Source organism: Canis lupus, chromosome X (assembly GCF_003254725.2).
Source record: "Canis lupus dingo isolate Sandy chromosome X, ASM325472v2, whole genome shotgun sequence".
Taxonomy (NCBI): domain Eukaryota; kingdom Metazoa; phylum Chordata; class Mammalia; order Carnivora; family Canidae; genus Canis; species Canis lupus.
The window spans coordinates 116,236,010-116,260,084 of NC_064281.1; the positions used below are offsets into that span (position 1 = coordinate 116,236,010).

Consider the following 24,075-nt stretch of genomic DNA (forward strand, 5'->3'; position numbering starts at 1 on the left):
TCCTAGAAAGCCCCATATTAGAATAAGAACACAGCCCAAGCCAAGGGCAGGAAGCCCCTATTAGAATAAGAACAGAGCTCAATGCCCTTGAAAGCCCCATATCAAAATGTAAACAGAACTTGAGAAATTCCTCCACCCCTTCTGAAAATCCCCTGGATCACCCTATTAAAAAACCCAGCTGTGGGGGCAGCCCTGGTGGCTCAGCGGTTTAGCGCCGCCTTCAGCCCGGGGCCTGATCTGGAAGAGCCTGGATCGGGTCCCACATCGGGCTCCCTGCATGGAGCCTGCTTCTCCCTCTGCCTGTGTCTCTGTCTCTCCTCGCTCTCTCTCTCTCTCTCTCTCTCTCTCTCATAAATAAATACAATCTTAAAAAAAAAAAGGAACTTTAAAAAAAATCTTAAAAAAAAAAACAGCTGTAACCTATTTCAGGGTCCAAATCCCAGCTCCACTGTGTCGGGTATCCTTGGACCCAAGCTCGAGCTTGTAAATAAACCCTCCTGTGCTTGCATCGGTGTCAGCTCCTTGGTGGTTTCTCGGATTTGCAATCTTGGGCACAACACTTCTAGGTTCTTTGGCTGGTCTAGTAATTAAATTGACGTCAGACAGATTAACAGGAAAAAGATTTAATCTCATGTATGGGAGCTCCAAAGATATGAGGCTCAAAGAAGTGACCAAAGCAGGCAGCTTTCATACCTTTCAAAGAAAGAACAAATTTGTGAAGAATTAGCCAGACAAAGAAGTACCTGCCTAGTGACCAGACAATCTTTCCAGTGAAGATAGGATTCTTCTTTTGGTAAGGTTTCTGGATGCAATAACACATTGAAATACCTGGACAATGAGAATTGTAATTGAGAATAGTTTTTGGAATGTTAGTGTATTTTTTTGAGGTTGAGTTGTTTATTAAAAATGAAGACCTTAGAATATATCAATCATGATTGAGGAAATTCTATGCTATTCAAATTAATATTGTTCTTTTTATTTGAAGAGATTAACCATCTAGTGTCTTATGTGGACTGTTATAGTGTTGTGCTGGGGTGTTCATATTTTAACTAATCAGTTAGTTATTGAATTATTTCTTCAACTCCTTAATGCAGTAAAAATATAGTAATTCTTTGAATCTCTAGATGAGTTAGAGTAAGTTGAGAACATGGTCCATTTTTCCACATTAGCAGCTTGGAAAGTAGTGTACAGATAGTTATGCAAACCATTCTGAGCCTAGAACTAGAAATTCTGCATGCTAGCAAAAAATTGACACAAATATCTCTTGAAAAGGAGCATTTTACATTTTACAAAAAACTGTATTTGAAAATGAAGTACATAAAAGATTTTTAATTCACAATAATACACAAATGGAAAGATGTCGATTTTTCAATCCCATTTGCACAGTGGGGACCACATTTCAGGGCAGAGACCCCAAAGTAAAAGTATCTTGTCTCTTGCGATCCTGTAAAAAAAAAAAAAAAAAAAAAAATGCTGTAATCCCACAAAAAAAGCAATTCAAACAATTTCAATGGTTAAGCTTTGAGCTGTTCTTTCTCGTCACATTATATGATGTGACAAGACTTTATAAAGCTTAATGGGATGTAAACACTGTTATGTCACCCATTTGCAGAAGAGAGACAACTCCATTTATGTTACATCTATTTTGTAACAACGAGATGTAATTGAAATAGAGCAAACACAATTATCTTCTTCCAGCCAGCCAGCGAAATGTTTCTCCCATATACAGAACATGAAGAAATGTACTGAAAAGTGCCAAGAAGAAAGAATTAGGCTTCACTTCCTGCTCCTGAGAGTATCAACAGATATTTCAACAAATATCTATTAAGTACCTATTAAGTACGTACTATGCACCAAGCCAGAGAGAGAGAGAGAGAGAGAGAGATGATGATGATGATGATGATGATGATGATGAAAGTACAAATACAAATCAGGCAAACATCTGGCTTTCACTCATTATCTGGTATGGGGGACAGAAAAAAAAGAAAAACTATACAGTAGAGGAATGTATAAAAGATTGGGGAGCACAGGACAACAATCAGTTCAGCTGAGGCAACTCAAGGAAGGCTCTAGGGAGGAAAGGATATTTGAGTTGAGTATCTAAAATAAGTAAAATTTCAATATGGAAAATGAAAAGAATCAACATTTCTACACTTTATAAACTTTCTTTTTTAATTTAAAATGTGTTTCCTATCAAGTAGAAACTCTCTTTCCTAGTTAGAAGAATCTGTTACATAACTTAGTTGTTTTTACTTTAATTTTGATTATTTGCTTTTGTCTGTCATATTTTATTGTATTCATTGAATATTGATTTTTCTTTATTTATTATTGGAATTGTATCTATTGGGAGGAATAGAAGTAAATTTATTTTTTTTCCAAATGGCTATTCATTTTCTCAACATCATAATTTAAAATCCATTTTTGATAAAGTGATTTATAGTAGTGATCTACTATATTGTAGACTAAATTTCTGTATGTAGTTGGATCAATTTCTGGATTTTCCATTCCTTTCCTTTAATCTTTTTGTCCACTTGTATGCTGGTACCACACTGTTTTAACTATACAGACTTCATTTTATATTTTAATATCCCATAGGGCTATAACCCATTATATCCCTTTATTTTAGTGTTTTATAGCTATGTGTATACACTTATACAATTCAATATTAACTTCTCTAGTTCCCAAAAGAAGTTTGTTAGTATTTTCACTATGATTACATTATATTTTTAAAGTAATTTAGAGAAAATATTTATCATACGGTTTTTTTATTATGTATAGTATTTATGTTCTATAAAGTTGCTATGAACAGAGAATTAGCAAATACTAAGCTATTGCTCCTAGGGAAAGTGCAAGTTTAGTTTCCCGTAAACATCGGGCCAAAACATTTTTATCGACTTATCAATATACAATATTGTTTTATAGGTGTTTCTGTTTACATTTTATTTAATATAGGATGTTGGTTAATTAATTTTGAACTCAGTCAACAGCAGTATAACTCATTCCTGAATGGGCATAATTTCACACACATATTTTTCATACATAAGATACATCACAGACTTTTTTCATTTAAGAACGTAAGACAATACTTAGCACTATACTTGTGGGCCATTATAAACAGCAAAATCACCCATAAAAAGCAAAAGAATTGAAAAATGTAGCACTGAATGTACTGCAAAAAAGATACTTGCTTGCAGTATGAGAGGTGAAGCAAGAAAGTAGAGTATCCCCTTATTTGCTCTAGGTTAAAAATGTGGATGTCAGGTGACTCAATTTTTTTTTGGCACTCTATGCATGATCACAAAACTGTAGTAACTACTTTTTTATGAATTACAAAAAAATAAAAAAAATAAAAAAATAAAAAATAAAAAAAAAAAAAAAAGAATTACAAAAAAATTTTTACTAAGTAGGAGAAATCATAAAGATGGAGTCTAAGTAATAAGGATTGACTGTATATACCTCTGAATGTGTAATGAGGGATTGAGGTTTTAGTAGGATCAAGAAAAAGCAAAAGTAATCTGTGATTATACAAATCACAGCATTGTCTTCCTATTTGTGGGGCATTGACAAAACAAATTTCTGGGATGATGGAAATGTTTTTTAATATGAATTTGGATGGTGATTTGAGGTTTTAGTTTGCAAAACTCATGAAACTGTATACTTAACACTTGTATGTATTTCAGTAAAAAACATGGACAATAAAATAAACCTGTTTTCATCATACTTCTGTGGAGGCCGAGAAAAATTAAGGCCATCCCACCTAAAGTCTAGCATTAGCACAAGTACAGCCATCTTAGGCCCCTGTGAATAAGAGCTGAATTTTACGGGAAAAACTGCAGAATGTCCTCAATGTCCTCGGCAGGTAATCTCATAACAGAAAGACAACAGAGCCCACGCCCATGGTAGAAAGTCCCATCTTAGAAAGAGAACAGAGCTCAATGCCCTTGAAAGCCCCATATCAAAATGCAAACAGAACTTGAGAAATTCTTCCATCCCTTCTGAAAATCCCCTAGACCAGCCCATAAAAACCCAGCTGTAACCCACTTCGGGGGTCCAAGTCCCCGCTCCGTTGTGTCGGGTATACTTGGACCGAAGCTCGAGCTTGCTAATAAACCCTCGTGCGCTTGCATTGGTGTCCGCTCCTTGGTGGTTTCTGGGATTCGCAATCTTGGGCACAACATTTCTTTTCATCTACATCTTATCATCATGAAGTCCCTGGTGTTCAGCATATAGTTGACTAATTTTATGCAGTCTAAAAATCTTTTTCTTTAATTGGAGTGTTTATTCTACTTTCTTTTAATGCAATTCTAGGATTAGATTTAAGCCTATTAACTAGTTATGTTTTTTATTTCTCCCACCTGATATTTCTTAATTGAGTCTTCATATCTTGCCTAATTATGGACTAATCAAATATTTTTTCATTATTCCATTTTTTCTCTATTTGCTTTAAATTATCATGATCTTATGTTATTTTTCTATAGTTTCCCTAGTGGTTAAAATATGTAACAATAACTTATTATAGTCTAACGTAAGCAAATATTTTTACCACTTCTGGAAAGAGCCTTATAATACATATTATCTAAATTGAATTTAAATTAAGAAATTTTAAAAAATTTACTTCATTTATTCCTTCCTGTTCTTGGTTTCATTTCTGTCCTATAATTCACTTCCATATATAACATAAATCTTTTCAGATATTTTTGTATAATTGTTTTGTACAGATTTCATTTATATTTACCTACATATCTTCCTTTTCCATCTTAAAAAAATAAAGACAAAGAAGGATGTATTCTTTCCCTTCTAGTACCTCATTTCATATTGAATAGTTATATTTTTCTATAATATTTATGACCCTAACAAATACTTTTGTTCTATCCTTAAGGGCATGCAGATCCCTGAGAGTGAATTCTTGTATATGCCCAGCACCTAGTACACCCCTCATCCTAGAGAAGTGGGTGCACCGTCAATATCTGTTAAATGCCCTGGGCACTCCAGTTTGGCTTTAACTTCCCATGCCCACCCCCATAGTTTCATCAGCTCCCCAGGTTTGTGATGCAATCTCCACAGAAGATTAGAAGACTGAGGTGGAAGAGGGAGAGCAAATAGAGAGGACACGGTCCCAGGGGAGCAGTCAATCCCCACATGCAGGACAAAGAGGGTAGGGAAGGTAGGAGTCCTTCTGAGGGGTTGATGTGGTGGTGGCACCTGCTGCTTGTGGACTGTGCTGCCCCACTGGGAACAGCCTCTGGGGAGGTAGCTGCAATGAAGAGGTTCCTACAACAAGCCTCCTTGTAGGTCTTGGGAGGCATCTCCTTAGTACTTCTGCCCTCTTACATGTTAGCGAGATAACTTGTTCTATAGCCCAGAAGGGGGACAGGTACACTGGAATGAAAAAATATGATGTAACAGTCTCTTCCTACAGGGACTTCTAAAGAACAGACATCTGGAAAACTCAGCATCAGCGGGAAGGAAGGAGCTCCTTGGCTTCAACAGCCTCAGAGCTGCGCTACCTAAGGCAACACTTAAATTCCTCATGGACGTTAAGAGGGTTGGTGTGAATGGCCTCAGAAGACTATGCCATGTAGACTCCTGTTTCTCATTCACCATTTATGGTTAATTAGTTGGGCTGTTTTGTCTGTGAGACTCTAATGAGAGGATGGAACACCCCCTGATCATCTTCCCCTCTGTCTCCTGGTCCCTGCACATATTCACAGATTATTATCTAGATCCAGGGGTGAGAGGACTATCTCTTAGGGGCTGGGAGGTGTGGGGCACTGAGGGCTGTGGTGGGGGAGTCTGAGGGTCCACATTCCCTCTCAGGCCTGAAAGCCAGTGTGTTAAGGGTCAGCAGGTGAAAAGGATACTCAGGAAGAGGAAAGGAGGAGGGTGGGTGGGGAGGGTGAAGGCCAGATGCTTGTGTCCATTCCCACACTAATCACTCCAGGGGGTGAGATGAGAGTTGCCTTGGGCCGGATGGGCTGGGCTGGACAGAGCTGGGCTGGGCTTGGCAGGCAGGGCAAGGCAGGGCTGTGCAGGGCAGAGCAGGGCAGGGCTGGGCAGGGCAGGGCCTTTTTCCTCCAGGGGCTTAGTAGGAGCAAGATTCCTACCCTCTCCACCCTAATGACTCATAGGATCGGGTGGGTGTGGGGGGAGATACCCTCGGGGCACTTTTGAGGTCCTTCACTTTGTGCATTCAAGACCAGTTCCCCCAGAGGCTATACTAGTATTAGGAGGCCCAGATAATCCCTATGGGCTTTATTTACGCTTTTGTTGTGTATATGGAAAATCTTACTTAGGGAGAAGCGTGGATCCTGTGCCAGTGTGTTTACACATTCCAAAGGCCCCGCACAGGCTGTTTCCCATTCATAAGGAGCATCAGGGTCCAGTGTCCAGCTGTGGCTGAGATGAGAGGGACATCCGTGTCCCTTGTGGCTGTTTTACTCCTTCATGGCAATTGGATGCTTGCCTCTAATTTGCAGGGATTGGGGCCATGATGCAGATGGACAGCTGATGTGAAATAGGACCTGCATCCAAGCACCTGCACACATAGGGGAAGAGGAGGCTTGTACACAGACAGGTGAAGTGAAAGGAGGGCATGACAGAGATGGAGGTAAGAGCCCCTCCCGCCCCACTCATGAGGGCACCTGGGAATGAGGACCCCTGGGCTTCACATTCCAATTTCTCAGCAAGGTAAAGTGAAACCACCGTCTGTCCTCAGTTGCCCAGTTCCACTTGGGAAACATAATCGGGCCTTGTTTGTCTTCTCCCTCCCAGGACACAGTGGACACGGGGCCTGGCTCCAGAGGAGAATGTTCCCTCCTTCTCAGTGGTAAAGATGCTGTGTCTTATAGAACAGGGTGTTTGGGTTGTAGTGACAAATGGATTTCCTAGGCCAGCTGTGGGAGGGGCCCACCCCATCCTCCCCCCCAATCCTCCCCAGACATGACAAGGGCACCGCTGGAAGAATGACAACACGTAGCAAGAGAAATGGGGGCCTCAGTGTGGACAAGAAGGAAGAACAGCTTGAGAGACTAAAAAAAGGACCAGCCCAGAGGAAGGGGATGGTTGGTGATGGGCTCTGATTGGCCAGTTTTCCTCTGATGCTTATTTCATCCTCTGCCCAAAGCAATCTTGCAAGCTTCCATGGGGAATGATGGGCATTTCCATGGTGATGGTGATAATTCTTGATCTTCTCCCCCTCCAGTCGATTTGCTGAGGCAGCTGGTGAGAGTGGTGAGGGTGGGAGGAGAATGAGGCACAGGCACCTTGCCACTCTCTGAGTTCTTGTGCCCTTCCCCAGAGGGGCAGAGAGGGGCAGGCCAGGGGCAGGACTGGCTTTGCGTGGGGTGGGGTGGGGGAGGAAGGGCAGGTACGGTAGCCCTGGTGTTCTGTGTTCTCCTGACTCCCATGCCTAGCCTGGTAGCAGCTTTCTTTAATTTCTCAGTCCTGTCTTCATTTCCTCCCTTGCCGTTCCCTGAAGTCTCTGCTCTCAAACATACCCATGCAGGATGCCAAGAGAGGACATCTCAAAGCTGTCAAATAGTTGCTGCAGGGTTCCAGTCAGCCAGCTCAAGCTCTTGTCCTCAAAACCATCCCAACTCCAAGCCTTGTCACCACAAGGAAACCTGCCATGGGAGGTCACTTGTGTGAGCCCTAGCTGCTTTGGTCCTCACCACCAATGATGGCCACTGAAGACAGGGAGGGTAGGACTAGATGATTCACAGAACAACTAACTTCCTCCCTTGGCCAAAATGGCAACACATGAACCAACAACTCACTTTTGTCAACACCTATTATCTCGTCTTCTTGGTAATAGCCATTCTAACACGTGTGACGTGATATCTCATTGTGGTTTTGATTTGTATTTCCCTAATTAATGATGTTGAGCAGCTTTTCATGTATCTCTTGGCTATTTGTATGTCTTCTTTAGAAAAATATCTGTCAAATCCTTTGTTCATTTTTTAATCAGACTGTTTTTTTTCCTGCTGTTGAGTTGTATGAATTACTTATATGTTAGAGATATTAACCTCTTATCAGATATGTTTGCAAATATTTTCTTTCATCCCACATGTTGCCTTTTCTTTGCTGTGCAGAAGCTTTTTAGAAGAAAATGTGACCTAAAAATATGAGAGCAACAACAAAACCAAATACATAACGATGAACCCAATTCACACAAGCACACTTGAATACATACACAGAGGACCTTACACAAACGTACATGCACTCAGAAATATAGGCAACTGCCACAAATAGCCCCCAATGAAGTCTCTCACATGCAAAAACCAAGCTTCATGTTGAGTATAAGCACAAAGGCATACCAATTACTGAGAAATAAATAAAAACATCCAAAAGGAAGAAAGATTTATTCCACAAGCAAATAAAACAATCAAATTAAACACATACACAAAAGATGAAGACAAAAAGCAGTCTAGTCCCATAAAATGTCATATATAAATGCTACAAAAATAAATAGCTACAATATAAAATTTTATGAAACACAGTGTACAAAATAAAACACAGAAATGCATTGGTAAGGACTGAAGTGTGTCCCTCCAAAATTCTTCTGTTGAAACTCTTATACCCAGAGTGATGGTGTTTAGAAATGGGGCCTTTGGGAGTAGGTTTGGATGAGCTCATGAGGTGGGGGGCCTTCGCTATGGGATTATTGTTAATTCTACTTCTAAGAAGAGACACCAGAGAGCTTGCTCACTGTCCAGGTGCACACACTGAGGATAGGCCAGATGAACACACAGTGAGCATCTGTAAGCCAGCAGGAGCACTCTCTCAAGAAACCAATCACACTCATAGCTTGACATTGACCTTCTAGCCTCCAGATTATGAGAAAATAAATATCTGTTGTTTAATCCACCCAGTCTATAGTATGTTGTTATGTCAACCTGAGCTAAAACATGCATAAACACAGAAATGAAATCAAGCCAAATAACAAATGGGAACACATATCGAAGTGGCAAAGATGATACTTGAATTAGTAAGAAAAATACTCTATGATTTAACTCATATGTGGTATCTAAAAAGTCAAACTCATAGAAACTGGGTGTCAGAGGCCGAGGGGTGCCAGGGATGGGGAGATGTTACAGGGTACAAAATTTGTTAGAAGGTGAGTAGGTTCTGGGGGTGCAATGTACAGCACAGTAACTATAGTTAGTAACGCTATTACATAGGTGCTGGAAAGTTTCTAAGATTGTAGATCTTAAGTGTTCTCATTATACACACAGAAGATAATTGCGAGGTGATAGATGTGTTAATTAACGTGACTGCGGTAATTATTGCACAATGTATACATATTTATGTTGTACATCTTAAAAATATCACATCCAACCTACATATGTACAATCTTCATTTGTCAATCTTACCTCAATAAAGCTGGACAAAAATAATAAAATGTTTCAGTTTTGGAGAGAAAAATGGACTTCAAGGTTACACAGTAGAGGAAGCTGAGAGGCAGGAGTGTATTTTTGAAGCTCTAAAGGTCTTGCAAATGATAAGTTAGTTGTGAAAAAGTGTTAGGGGATTTGGCAATACAGAGGAAAAAGAAATCTCAGCTAACAAAGGAGGGCTGTATTCTCAATACAATGTATTTCCCACTGTAGTGAAGCCTCATTTGGCAAAAATATATCAATCTTTGAGGAATCTAAATGGAGGTGTTTTCCCAAGAGTGCACAGTTCCTATGTATGTATATCCTCTTATAAGGCTCAAAATGTCCCTTGAGATAGTCCAGCACTGAAGAGTGAATGCCCAGGCTCTAGAAATGGCATCTCTGTGTTGCAGCTACAACACCATCCCCAGGGCTACCACTTAGGCCCTGGATGTTGTACATTACTCTTCTCCATTCCTGTTCGTCCATTCATGTTTCGTCCACATGAGTGACACCTCCGTGTGAAAGGTTCTGTACACTGAATGGCTCAGAGTGGCAGCCTAAACCAAATAGTCCCATCCATGCAGCTTTCATTCAAGCCTTTAGAAGTTTCTCACTTTGTATGGCATTGAGAGAGTTGTGGGCCCATCAAAGGACATCTTTATCTCTGAAAGTGGTTTGTTGTTTCTTATTTATAACATTTCCTCTGAACTATTTCGTATAGTTTCTATCTCTGTGCTAAAATTCTCCATCTGCTCATGCAAGATGTCTCCTTTTTCCACTGGATGCTGAAATATGTTAATCATAATTATGGGAAAGTCTCTGATAGTTGTAGTATCTGGATTATCTCTGAATCTGGTTTTATTGATTTGTTTCTTGATACTAGGTTTGGTTGTCCTTTGTAAGTTTTTTATTTGATGCTGAACATCACATGCACAGCAGTAGAGAATAAGGTACATAATATTTGCACCTGAAAATGAACATGCTGCTTCACTGTCGGGTTTTTCTTATGTGATAGGGCAGTTGAGTCAGTCTGGTCAATTATTAGCCCGAGATTGGGTTTTATTGTTGTGGTATTTAGCTTAAGTGCATTACAGACTTCGAATTCCTCTAGCATTGTTTTGTTCTTAGGGTGATAGCCATGTTCCAGAGGATTTTTCTCAGTGCTCCTGCTTTACTCATTGACCTCTGACATTCAACACACCTAAACCACATAGGGCTCTCTCTCTAGGTCCCTGACCCTTTCATAGTGGGAGACTGCTCTTGCTTGTTCCTTGGGTGCTGGCCAGGATAGTACAATTACTTCACTTTCTCTGTCCTTGGTAAGCCATTCTCTGCATCTCATTTCTCCTTGGAGGGGCTATCTTCCCTTAAAATCAAGTTAATTAATAGATCTATAACATTGGATCTCTAAGGTATTCAAGAAAAATTATGAGTATGGAGTTTATCTGACCTTTTCATGTTGTTATGTTGAAATCCACACCTTCCATTGCTCTTCATACCAGGCAGAAGCAAAATTCAATGTATGCTTTTTTAGTTGTTGCCTCTTTGTTTTTCTTACATTTCTTTTGGGATAATTTTAGATTTACGGAAAAGTTGTAAATGTAGTACAAAGAGCTCTCATACACCTATCACTCAGCTTACTGCAAGATTACCATCTTATATAACCATGGTGCATTAGTAAAAACCCAGAAATGAACAGTGGCACAATAACATTATCAAAACTACAGACGTTATGGATTTCACCACTTTTTCCACTAAAATGTCCTTTTTCTGTTCCTCTGATCAGTAAAATTTCCCAGCCTTTTTTTTGTTTCATATCCTTTATAGTTTTGAAGAGTACTGGCCAAACATTTTCTAGAATGTTCCTCAAATGGGTTTTTCTGATGTTTTCTTTGGATTCCACTGGGGTTCTGAGTCTGGATAAGAATACCACAGAGATGAAGTTCCCTTCTCATTGCATTATATCAGGAGGTATATCCACATAAGCTATCACTGCTCATATTAACCTTTAAATTCTTGGTTAAGATGGTGTCTGTCAGATTTCTATACTGTAAAGTCACTACTTATCACTATCCATACACTATTCTTTGGGAATGAGTCACTAAAACCAGCCCACTCAACTGGAGAGGTATTAAGCACCTCTTGGAGAAGGGTATCTACATATATTATTTAGAATTCTTTCTTGTAATAAAGTTTTATATCTTTTCCCACATATATTTACCTATTCAATAATGTATATCAGTAGGGACTCCTGGGCATTAAATTTATTATTTGGGTTTTAACCAAATGCTATTTTTATTGATTTTGCTGATAAGCTTTGGCAACTGGAAGTTCTTTCAAGTTCGGTCATCTGTCATGCCCAATCTTTTTTAATACTTCCTTAATTTCTGGTATTCCAAATTACTCAAAGCTCATTTTGTATTTAACCTAGAATCAACCATTTCTCTAAGGACTTTAAGTTCCTTTTATTAGAAAATGAGATACGAAAACCGAGATCTGGAGTATAAATTTTGAGATAATATTTTCCCATCGTTATACTATGAAAAATATGTTCCAGGGGCTATTTACCTTGACCAACTAAGATTGGGATATGGTGTAAGGATATACAACTGAGAAGAGTTATAGACATCAAGATAGTTTTAAAAATAATGTACTATACCCCCATCTCTCATACCATCAATGCCTTTTTGTTCAAGAAAGGCTCAAAATCCATCAATTTTCCAATGGCCTTAGCAAGTGGTTTGGCACAAACTATTAAGTAATAAGAATAATATCCTTCCCAAAAAGATATGGGTTGGGCTAGTATCAGGCTGCTAAGATGAAAGATGTCATATAATTGAAAAGACCATGAAGTTCCATAGTAGAGCTAAAGAACCTAACAGGTGGAGAAGCTCTATGGATAGTGGATTAAGTAGCTATTTGATGGAGTTTGCTTTATTGCTTGCATTTATGTTCTAAGGGTAACACATTTCAATTTTTTAGGAATACCACCAATCAATAAAGGGTTCCTAGTAAATTAGTTACTATGCATTGTATTTGTAGGAGAACTGAGAAAGCATGTGTGCACACACACACACACACACACAAACACACACATATACTCAAACCTGGGGCCAATAACAAAATAATGTACTATGAATTTTGGGTGCTAATTATGGATCAGTGTAGGTTCATCAGTTATAAGAAACGTACCATCCCGGTGACTAATGTCAATAATGAGGAAGGCTATGCATGTGTAGGGGCAGGAGATATATGGGAAATTTCTGTTCCTTCCTCTCAATTTTGCTTCGAACCCAAAACTTTTTAAAAAGTCTTTAAAAATCAAAGAAAATAGTTTTAAAATTGCATATAGATGAAAAAAATAACATGCAGTAAAATTGAAATTTTGTGTATGTATGTAGTCCTATGATTTAAACACATGTGTAGATTCGAGTAAATATTATCCCTATCAAGATAAAGAGCAGTGGAATCACATTACATATTCTCCTTGTGTTATCATTTTCTAGTTACACGCACCCACAATCCTAAGCCTTGGCAATGATTAGTCTGCTTTACATTAATATAAGTTTATCTTTTCAAGAATATCATATAAATGGAACCATACAGTATATAACCTTTTGGGAGTGGCTTCTTTTAATCAGAAAAATGGTATGGAGATTCAACCAAATTACTGTGTATATCAGTGGTACATTCCTTAATATTGCTGAATAGTATTCCAATGAATGGATTTACCACACCTATTAAAGGAAATTTGGGTTTCTAGTTTCTTTATCATTACAAATAAAGTTCTCTAAAAAACATGCAAATGACAAGAAAGCACATTTAAAAATGCTAGGCATCATTATAATTATTAAGGAAATAACTATAAAATAAAATAAAATCATGATGAGATAGCACTTTATTCCCACTAAGATGGTTAAAATCAGAAAGATTAAATAGACTAAGTGGGACCCCTGGGTGGCTCAGCAGTTTGGCACCTGTCTTCGGCCCAGGGCATGATCCTGGATTGAGTCCCACGTCAGGCTCCCTGCATGGAGCCTGCTTCTCCCTCTGCCTGTGTCTCTGCCTCTCTCTGTGTGTCTCTCATGAATAAATAAATAAAATCTTAAAAAAAAAATAGACTAAGTGTTGCTTAGGGTTTGAAGGAACTAAAATTTGATAATATAAAATAGTAAAACCACTTTTGAAAGCAGATAATCAGTTTCTTAAAAAGTTAAACATAAACCTATAGTATAATCTTGCCATTCCAAAACAAATGTACACACACAGAATTGTACACCAATGTTCACTGCAGCATTATTCAAAATAGCCAAAAGCTTGAAACAATCAAAATGTCCATCAGCAGGTGTATAGATGAACTAAATCTGATCTATACATATATTGGAATACCATTCAGCCATAAAAAATATTTGAATCATTGATACACACAACAACTTGGATCAATCTGCAAGTTATATAATTTTTTTTCTGAAAACCAAAGCGTAACAAAGAGTAGTTGCCAAAGCAACATATTTGCTTGAGGGGGATCACTTGGGGGCAAAGGGGTAATAGGATACACTGCTTTTCCTAACATAGGTATATAAAGTATAAAACCTCAGTTTCTGCCTTCTGGGACCCTAATATTAGTAGGGACAACCAAAGAAAAATAAAGAAGCAAATGAAACCAATACAAAATCTCCTCATTCGTAAGAGTTCTAATCTAATACTCAATGAAATGGTAGCAAACCAAATCCAATAACATATTAAAACCAAACTAAAACATATAACAATAATACAAGAAAATATAAAGACTAAAAGCCATAAACTAAATATCAAAATCGATGCCATAAAAATATCCACACAACATAAGCACACTCACTTAAAATTGAAACCCTAAACCAAGATATATATATATATATATACATATATATATATATATATATATATATATTACTCTTACCACTACCATATAAACATACCAAACTGAGAAAAACTTCAGAGTAGTCACTGTCACAGACAGGCACATGAGCCATGGTGAGAGTTCAGAAAGGGGCATGGAAGATATGGTCACTTTCCTACAACGTTAGGTGACAAAGAAATATTTCTCCATATAACAATCTAAATTCTCCACACAGCTTGAAGTGAGGTAAATGATGTGATTATTAGATTTGGGCACAAAAATTCACAAACATATGTGTCAAAGCTAAAGTCGTTTAAATGAAAATAAAATAATAAAATAAAATAAAATAAAATAAAATAAAATATAAAATAAAATAAATAAAATAAAATAAAATAAAATAAAATAAAATAAAATAAAATTGTTTAAATGAGCTTATACCAGTTTGGAACACCCGCACCCCGATGTTTCTAGCAGCAATGTCCACAATAGCCAAACTGTGGAAGGAGCCTCGGTGTCCATCGAAAGATGAATGGATAAAGAAGCTGTGGTCTATGTATACAATGGAATATTCCTCAGCCATTAGAAACGACAAATACCCACCATTTGCTTGATGGAACTGGAGGGTATTATGCTGAGTGAAATAAGTCAATCGGAGTTTTGCCCCATTTCCCAACAGAACAATGTAATATGTACAATTTACCCTTCAGACATTGTTCCAATCCCGTGATCATGTCCAAAAGGGTAGCTTGTGAGCAATATTCTGTCTCTATCCTCATTCTCTTTTAGTCCTGTGTTATGAAGGAACAACCCAAGAAAAATTAGGGGAAGAAAGCCAATGGATGATTTATTCATACTCAAGAGAGCTACAATATTTATTCATATTCAAATGGTCCTTTTGTTACTTTCTCCCTTTATAGATAATATTTTAAAAACTTGATATTAGAAATGTTTGTGAACTATATGTAGCTTCCAGAACCATAACTACAGGTGAGTTTGGAGAAAGCACTGACCATTTCTTTTTTTTTTTTTTTTAAGATTTTATTTATTCATGAGAGACACACACACACACACACACAGAGAGGCAGAGACACATAGGCAGAGGGAGAAGCAGGCTCTCTGCAGGGAGCCCAATGTGGGACTTGATCCCAGGACTCCCAGATCACACCCTGGACCGAAGGCAGGTGCTAAACCGCTGAGCCACCCAGGCATCCCGTACTGACCATTTCTTTATGTTCACTACCAGTGGTGACTAATCTGCTTTCTGGGGGAAAGAGCTACCCTGAGAGTGTGCATAATTAGAATCTAAAAAATAGGGTATGAAGTTCTCAACTCAGAATTTACTATAGCTTTTCAGCACTGAGCACAAGTCTTTTACCCAGGTTTATCAGGGGAGAAAGGACCTCCCCCAAATTCTGAAACAGTCTAATTCTGCAATATCTGAGAGGCCAAATGCTAGTGAAGTGGTGAGCTTTGCATGAGATGGGGAACTGAATGATCTCAAATGCTGGGGTCTGGTCCACGTGAACAGTTCTGAAGCACTTACTTCCATCTCTACCAAGGGAGAGGCAATTATTCTCTATTTTACCATATGATCACAGGTAGATAACTAATAATCAAATTAATCCTTTAAAACTTTTCCAGCTGATCAACAGATATTTTCAAAAGAACTGTTAAATACTAAAGTCCTCAAAGTCCCTTAGAATTGCCCCTTCAGGCAGCCCAGCTATACCATCTTTCCCCAAACTGTGGACTTTCTCACCCATTTCATTTTGTAAATTATACATGTACACATTTATGCACACCATGACATTATGCAATTATATGTACATATGTATTAGATGGAATATATTCACATTATACACATATCTGTGTACGTGTACAGATATATGTATTCATTTACTTATGTGTGTGTGTGTGTGTGTGTGTGTGTGTGTGTGTGTATTTCACCTGATTCAAGTCACAAACTGAAGTTTTCCTCTGACATACTCTGGGAGGCTTCAAGCTTTGCATCTCCCTCTTATTTTTTTTAAAGATCTTATTTATTTATTCATAAGAGACACACAGAGAGAGGCAGAGACACAGGCAGAGGGAGAAGCAGGCTCCATGCAGGGAGCTCGATGCAGGACTTGATCCCAGGATCCCGGGATCATGCCCTGAGCCGAAGGCAGACGCTCAACCACTGAGCCATCCAGGTGTCCCTGCATCTCCCTCTTAACCTGCCAAACCCTCACATCAAGAAGCAGCATAGTGTTGTGGTTTAGACTGCAGAATCTGTATGTTTTCTGGCTATTTAGAAAAACAGCTCTGTCATTTAAAAAGTGTACAACCAAAAAAATAATAATAATAAAAAATAAAAAGTGTACAACCTTGAGTAAACTGTGTAACTTCTCTGTTCCTCAGTTTCCTCAGCTGTGTAATAAATAACAGTAGTTGAGTAATCAAATGAGTTGATACACTGAAAAGAGCATCTGACATATGGTAAGTAACCAATACGTATTTTATTTTATTTATATCATAATCATCTAGACTAAATTCATGAAATATATCATTAAAAATAAAACACAGATTTGCCACAAGTGGCTGATTGCTCCACTGCAGTTTCTTAAAAATCAAGATGCTTAATCTGTCATTTGTTCAACAAAAAGTTATTGAATGCCCAGTAGGTGGCCAACACAATGCTAATCTTGATAGATAAAAATAATGAATCTCCTAAAATAGTCTTGAGGATCACTGGGTAGCATTTATCACTTTTATATTTCTTTGTATTATCAACTCTTTTATTGGTAGTAGTCACAAAAGCTCATAAAGCTGCTTTCAGTTACAATTTTACATACAAAATTATACAGGCATGCAGGTATACTGTTGTCTCTACATTTTCTCCCTCCTTTCAGTTGGCATGGCTAGTACGACAGGCTTCCAAATGTTCAGAGAAAACAGTATAAAATCATTATTCTGCTCCTAAAGTGACCATCAACTACACAATAGCTATATTTGTAGGTATAAATACCAATTATTTCTTATTGTTCACATTTCAATATGTGTCATAATTTCTCAAAATCTTTGTAGAGAATAACATGGCAGTAAAACCCTTAAGTGATTCACCTGATATCCTGGCATGAAGATTCTGCTTCACGGAGACAGCCTCAGGCCAAGAAAGGGACTAGAGAATTGTTACAGCTGACATTTGGAGTATATGATCAAAATAATACTTTATTGGGGAACACATTGAAATATTCCCCAATTTCCATGTTGGTCTCTAAGGGGGTCATAGCATTAAACACAACTGGGTAATAAGCATCTCCATCTCTTGCCTTCAAGTATCCTGAAAGATGTGACTCACACCTAACCAACCATTATAACTCGATCACCATTTCTCTTGAATCTAGGTAATGGCTGATAGGCAGTGTCAGAAGTCACCAGAAGACATGCTGCTCCCAAGGCCAAGAGACACACAGAGCTCTGGCCAGGTAACAGGGTAGACATTGTGACCCCAAGGACACCATGAGGCCAGTTGGGGAGAAGTACGGCCTTCCTCTTAACTTTTCTTGCTCATGGAAGAGATATCTTTATATATATTATGTTGATTCTCTCCCCACTGTTATATATGTGCATTAACAAGTGGTTTGCATCCCACCCCCCCACCCCCAATCCAATAGCTAAGCAGGAAATACATTCCATCTTACTCCTACCTGTCACCATAGATCTGAGTCCCTCTCCCTGAGTTACTTACCTCAACTCCTGAGACCCAAAAATAAGCAGGTAAAACACAGAATCCTGGAAGCAAAGGATGAGAGAATAATCAGTAGTTGGTGAGATGAAGACAGTAGAGATCATTTTTCCTCCTCAGACCCTGGAGTGAAAAAAATACGAAACAAAACTTTTTTCTTTATCAGCAGTGTGCAACAATACAGAAAATGTTCTAGGTGCCTAGGGATGCCCTTATTCTCCTCTCAGCTCCTGGTTTTTGTGAACCTTTTATTGGATGCATATTTGCTATGAGCAGCATATTTCTGCATTTTCGCACTCTGTGACACATGCTACTATTAGGTGCCTGTGTTTCCCTCGACAGATTGAACCTGAAAATATTAGAAGGAAACATAAGGGAGAATACTAGACTGAAAGCAAGTTTGATTTAAAAAACTGGGTTCTAGAAGTTCTTGTAAAGAGAGAAATAAGAGGATTTGTGTAAGTGAATTTATCTAATACAGATATAGTAATTTAATATTAGTTACATTTATTACTTTTGAAATATAAAGTAAGGGTGAGGAAAATGTAATCTGGATGTCCCCTGGTCCTCCAGTCTATATGTGTTTCCTTGCCTTCAACTGTCCATAAAATAAATTCCCTCCCTTAAATGCAAGAAATGCCACACATTTCCTAAAATTTCAGTGTATTACAGGAAGACATCATAAACTAGGACCATAAATTTATGCTCTTAAGGGAAATTCCCAAGACAAACAGGCCTCCTAGACTCTGTTTTCTTTCTTCCTGGTCCTAACTCTAGATACATGACTTTCTTCCTAATTTCCCAAAGCAGCCCTAGTAGAAATAATAGAATACAGTAGAGAGATACCCTAGCTAATGTAGAAACTATAGACATGATGAAACTGCATTGGCAAAAAGCCGGGTAATATTCCCTCCTTCCAAGCATATACTACTGGGCTTGATCATTTTGCATTTAGTTTAGTAAGGCTAAATGATTAGAAGCATCTTGCACAGTAGCCATGTACTTTTTTACATTGATATGGAAAAATAATGATGATTTTCAGTATCAGATATACCTGTGCACCATTTCCATCAGTCTATTAAATGTCTACAACCCTCAATAGACTGAGAAGCACACAGCTCAGTCTCAGAGATTAGTCATAGTCAAGGAAACGTATTTCAGGGGACAAAATAATTCCAAATAACTTGATCCTTTCCTTTAAATTTGTTGAATTTCATGAATAGTAACTGAAGCCTGATTCTACAGAAACATTGACATATATCAATTTCTCTTTTGTCTGCTTCTCTCTTCCTTGAAGTATTTGGGCCCTTGACGTAGCTCTCCAAACTTCTCAACGGAAAACAATAGCACCTCAGAACTGTTTCCTTCAACCACCAGCATCAGTATAATTTTTTCTTCTTTGCTTCACATACCCCTCAGTAGCTTCAAAAAAGTCTTTGCAGCAACCTAACACATAACAGGAGACTCTAAGATCCATTACCCCATGAAATCACAAGCACACAACCACCGTGTGCCAATGTAAAAGAGGTGCCATTCTATTTCTGTCTGTGTCCCTCTCAAAAGCTGTGGTTTAAAAGGAGATAACTCCCAAAACCTAAAGGAAAAAAGCCCAATACAATATTTCCTAATTTTCAAGAGGTCTGAGTGGGACGTTTCTGTGCTTGCCAGTGTGACTGATCCTGAGTACCAAGGAGAAATTGGACTACTACTCCCTAGTGGAGGCAAGGAAGAATGTGTCTGGAATACAGAGGTCCCTTAGGGCATCTCTTAGTTTTAGCAGCCCTGGAATTAAGGTCAATGGAAAACCACAACAACCCAATCCAGGTAGGATTACTTATAGCCCAGACCCTTCAGGAATTAAGGTTTAGGTAACCCCATCAAATAAAGAACCAGAACCAGCTGAAGTGGTTGCTGAAGGCAGAGGGAATATAGCATGGATAGTGGAAGAAGGCAGTTATAAATAATAGCTACAAACATATAACCAATTACAAAAATGTGCAACTGTCATGATGTCATGCACACTAATGTCATGTCTTCCTTAACTTATGAATATATGTATGTATACTATATAGCAAATTTGTTTATTTTCTACCCTCTCTTGTCACCTTATCATGTAACATAAGATGTATTGACTTCATATCAGAGTAGTTTAATATTTTAAGTGTTATATCATATTTCAGTTAAAGGATATCAAGGGGAAGAGCAAACGTCACTGAAGGACTTTACCTCCTCATCTTGGGAAGAAGTTAGTGGATTTTCAGTTGCACTCAGGATAAATGTATCATGTTGGGCAGGGCTATGTCTTCATTTGGAGATTAAGGAGGCTTTAAGGAGATACATATGGGTTCCAAGTTGACAAGGAATGGACTTGTGACAGTTAATTTTATGTGTTGACTTGACTGGGCCACATTGTATCCAGATGTTTGGTCAAACATATTCTGGGTATTTCTATAAAGGTGTTTTTGGAAGAGACTAATAGTGAAATTGCAGACTGAGTAAAGCAGGTTGCCCTCCCTAATGTTGGTGAGCCTCCTGAAATCAGTCGAAGGCCTGAATAGAACAAAAAGCCTCACTTTTCACTGAATAACAGAGAATTCTTCCTACTTGACTACCTTGAGCCAAGATCCCAGTTTTTCCTGCCTTTGGGCTTAAATATCAACTCTTCCTGGGTCTTGAGCCCACATGCTTTCAGACCAAAACTACACTATTGGTTTTTCCTTGGTCTCTAGCTTGCCAGCTCACCCTGTGATTTAACAACCTCTCTAATAATATGAGCCAATTCTTTACCATCGATTCCTCTCTCTGTCTCTGTCTCTCTCTCTCTCTCTCTCTCCCCCAATATATGAATATCTTATGATATGATAGCATTACCATGAAGTTACACAAGCATATTCAAAGGAATTGGAGAGCATCACTCCATGACGCATGTAATTCAGCAAGGGAGGACAGAAAGGTATTTGGGCTTCCTAAAACAGAAAGCTTGACTATTGGGAGGAAAGCAAAGAGGTATCAAGTTTTTGGGAGTTTTGAAGGCAGGGTGTGTATTTGTTGTGCATTGAGGAAAAACTAACCTATAACCAGAGAAGGGGCATATCGTTCTAAGTGTGGTTGGTCCTTTTGTGGACAAAGAGCTATAATTACTTGAAGAATCTACACAAGAGAATTTTCCTAGGGGGTCCTTTAATTCTAGATTGAGTTTCACAAGAGGTGCTTCAGAGAATACTCGGTGGTGGCCTGTCACTGAAGGTACCAGGGCTCAAGGAAGTGTGGCTCTGTCACTAAAGTTCCACCCACCATTGCCAATGCCACCACAAATGTTGTCCTCATTGTACATTACCCTACTCAAAAAGGTGCCATTCATATATCAACTTATGTGAATGACGCCTCCCTGAGTAGGGCACTGAACACAGATAAGCCGAAGGCAGCAGGCCTGACTTTTTAAAAAGAAACCTACAAATGAGGTTTTTCCTGGGACACTCCCTCCTTAGATTTTAGAGGGCTCTTTAAAGGGCCCCATGAGTTGAACCAGCAGGTTCTTAGAACCAGGTGGCTCTAAGACTCAAAAAATGATACTAGTGTGCAGCTATTGCCTCTTTCAGGGCCAGCACTGATGTTGTACCTGTTGCACATTGCTACACTCAAAGAGGTGCCAATCATAGGTTTTAGCTACATGGATGGCACTTCCTGAAGTGGAGCACTGCACACACCATAGGTAAAGGTGGTGATCCCGCACAAACCCCAACACCCTCATCACTATGCTAGGACAATCAACGCTTTAATACTCTCAATGAGGAATCAGCAGAATACAACCAAAAGGCCTGGAAAGCAGCCACTATGCTCCCCTCTCATTTGCCTTCCCCTGAGTACCTACCTGTGCACTTGCTATGCATTTCACGGGATAGATTTTAGGACTGAGAATAAGGCTTCTTCCTTGCCTTTTCCCTCTTCCTCTTAGATTTAGGATACTTGCTGCATTATTCTACTTCTCAATTTAATATAGTTGGCACATAGAAAAACCACTTTATTTCCCCAAAGTCAGTTTTTAAGTAGAAAGGATAATTTAACTCACTCATTATACGCAGATATTGCAGATCTAGTAGAGCTCAATTAGAACAGTGCTGGACAGAATTTTTTTTTTCTTTACACATTGATTCTTCTTTATACAACCATGTGAGCTTTAGCTTGGCATCCTATGAGAAGAGATGGAGGTCTGAAGCAGCAGAAAGGAACAGCATTATGTACTTAAAAATCAACACACAGAAAAAAGTAACACATACAAACACATACAAATACATGCAAATAAACATGCAGATAATGAAACCAAAAAAGAAAAACAAAAAAAAACAGCCCCAATCCACACAAAACAGTACAGTGCAATATTCTAAATAACACATTATTTTTTAAAGATTTTATTTATTTATTCATGGGAGACACAGAGAGAGAGAGAGAGAGGCAGAGACACAGGCGGAGGGAGAAGCAGGCTCCATGCAGGGAGCCCAATGTGGGACTCGATCCCGGGACTTGGGGATCATGCCCTGAGCCAAAGGCAGACGCTCAACCTCTGAGCCATCCAGGCATCCCAATAACACATTAAAAAAAAAAAAAAAAAAAACACCACCAGCAGGAAACTAAAAAGAATGTATAAGATACAAAGAATTCAGATACACAAAACCCACAGGAAACAAACCCAAAAAGCAAACAAGCAAACAACAAAAAAGAATGCACCAACTAAATTTCAATGAACAAAAAGATCATAAAAACAAAAAAAGAATTCCATAAATAAAAAATACCCCACACCAAAAAAAAAAAAAAAAAACAAAGAACAAAAAACCATCGAGTATATCCTTACAAAAATACAAAACTCCAAAACATACACACCAAAAAATGACTTCACACCAAAAAATGACTTCACTCCTCAATAAAATCAAAAGCTGTGAGCAAACACGAGTCCCTCTTACAATCCAGCACCTATTAGGGATAAATGACCCTTACTGCACAGGGAAATTCTGAGAATTCAGGAAAGAGAGAAGTGGACAACACCATACGAAGTAAACAGATGTGGTGCCCTGGTAGCAATGTTAGAACACAAAGAAGAAAAATTTCTCTCTTCTTCGCTACAGCTGAACTTTCTTCATGGCTTTGGGTGAGGCTTTTGGGTTATATGACGTTACAGAGATTGACAACAAAATCCACAAATGTCAGTTGTCAACTCAATACCCTGATGATTTAAGAGAGATTACCTGAGAGGTGATACGGCACAGGTTACCAGGTTCTATCCCATTCCCCCACATAGAAATGTAACATTTATACCTTGGCTCCCAGGTTGTTCTTCAGTCCAGCAATGATCTTCAGGGGTTGGTGCTTGCTCACTCTCTTGCTCTCTCCTCTGAGAGCCCAGAGATATGAGTGACACTTAAAATGAACAAGAGAACTGGCATAAAAACAGACCCACTGACCAAAGAAACAGACTAGCCCAGAAATAAACTCATACACATATGATCAAATAATCTTTGGCAAGGGTGTCAAAAACAGACAATGGGGAGAAGACACTAAAAGTTCAATAAATGGTGCTGTGAAAATTAGATATTCATATATATATAAAAGTATATATATTATTATACTTATATTTATATTCATATATATGAATATATGTTATTCATATATATAAGTATATATATTAAGCCATATAAAGAAGAAAATTGCCATTTGTGACACAAAGTGCATTATGCTAAGTGAAATAAGCCTAAGAGAGAAAGACAAATTCTGTACGGTATCACTTATATGTGGAATCGAAAAGAATTTTTTAGATTAAAAGAAATAAGAGCAAAAAGCCAATACAATATTTCCTCATTCTTGAAGGTTCTGAGAGGTCAATGATCACATCTTGTCATGCCTTTACACAAAACTTTACAAAAAAGTAAATCTATTTATTGCATGAAAATTTCTGCATGCCATCTTAGTCTCCTACTGATATGGTGACCAGAGAAAAATGTAAAATGATATTTAAAGGAAGATAGAGGGGGGCACCTGGGTGGCTCAGTGGTTGAGCGTCTGCCTTGGGCTCAGGTCGTGATACTGATACTGGGGTGCTG

General features: G+C 38.3%; 1 long non-coding RNA gene across 4 annotated transcripts in view; it reads right to left on the minus strand.

Moving 5' to 3' along the window:
- Positions 1–621: 621 nt before the first annotated feature.
- The window catches only part of LOC112668459 (uncharacterized), a 136,121-nt gene continuing 112,667 nt past the window's right edge, over positions 622–24,075 (minus strand). For all 4 annotated transcript variants that reach the window (XR_007409354.1, XR_007409355.1, XR_007409356.1 and 1 more), the window contains 3 exons: positions 22,053–23,395; positions 17,987–18,030; positions 622–1,444 (listed from right to left, as the gene is read on the minus strand). This is a non-coding gene — a long non-coding RNA (uncharacterized LOC112668459). The remainder of the gene's footprint in view (positions 1,445–17,986; positions 18,031–22,052; positions 23,396–24,075) is intronic.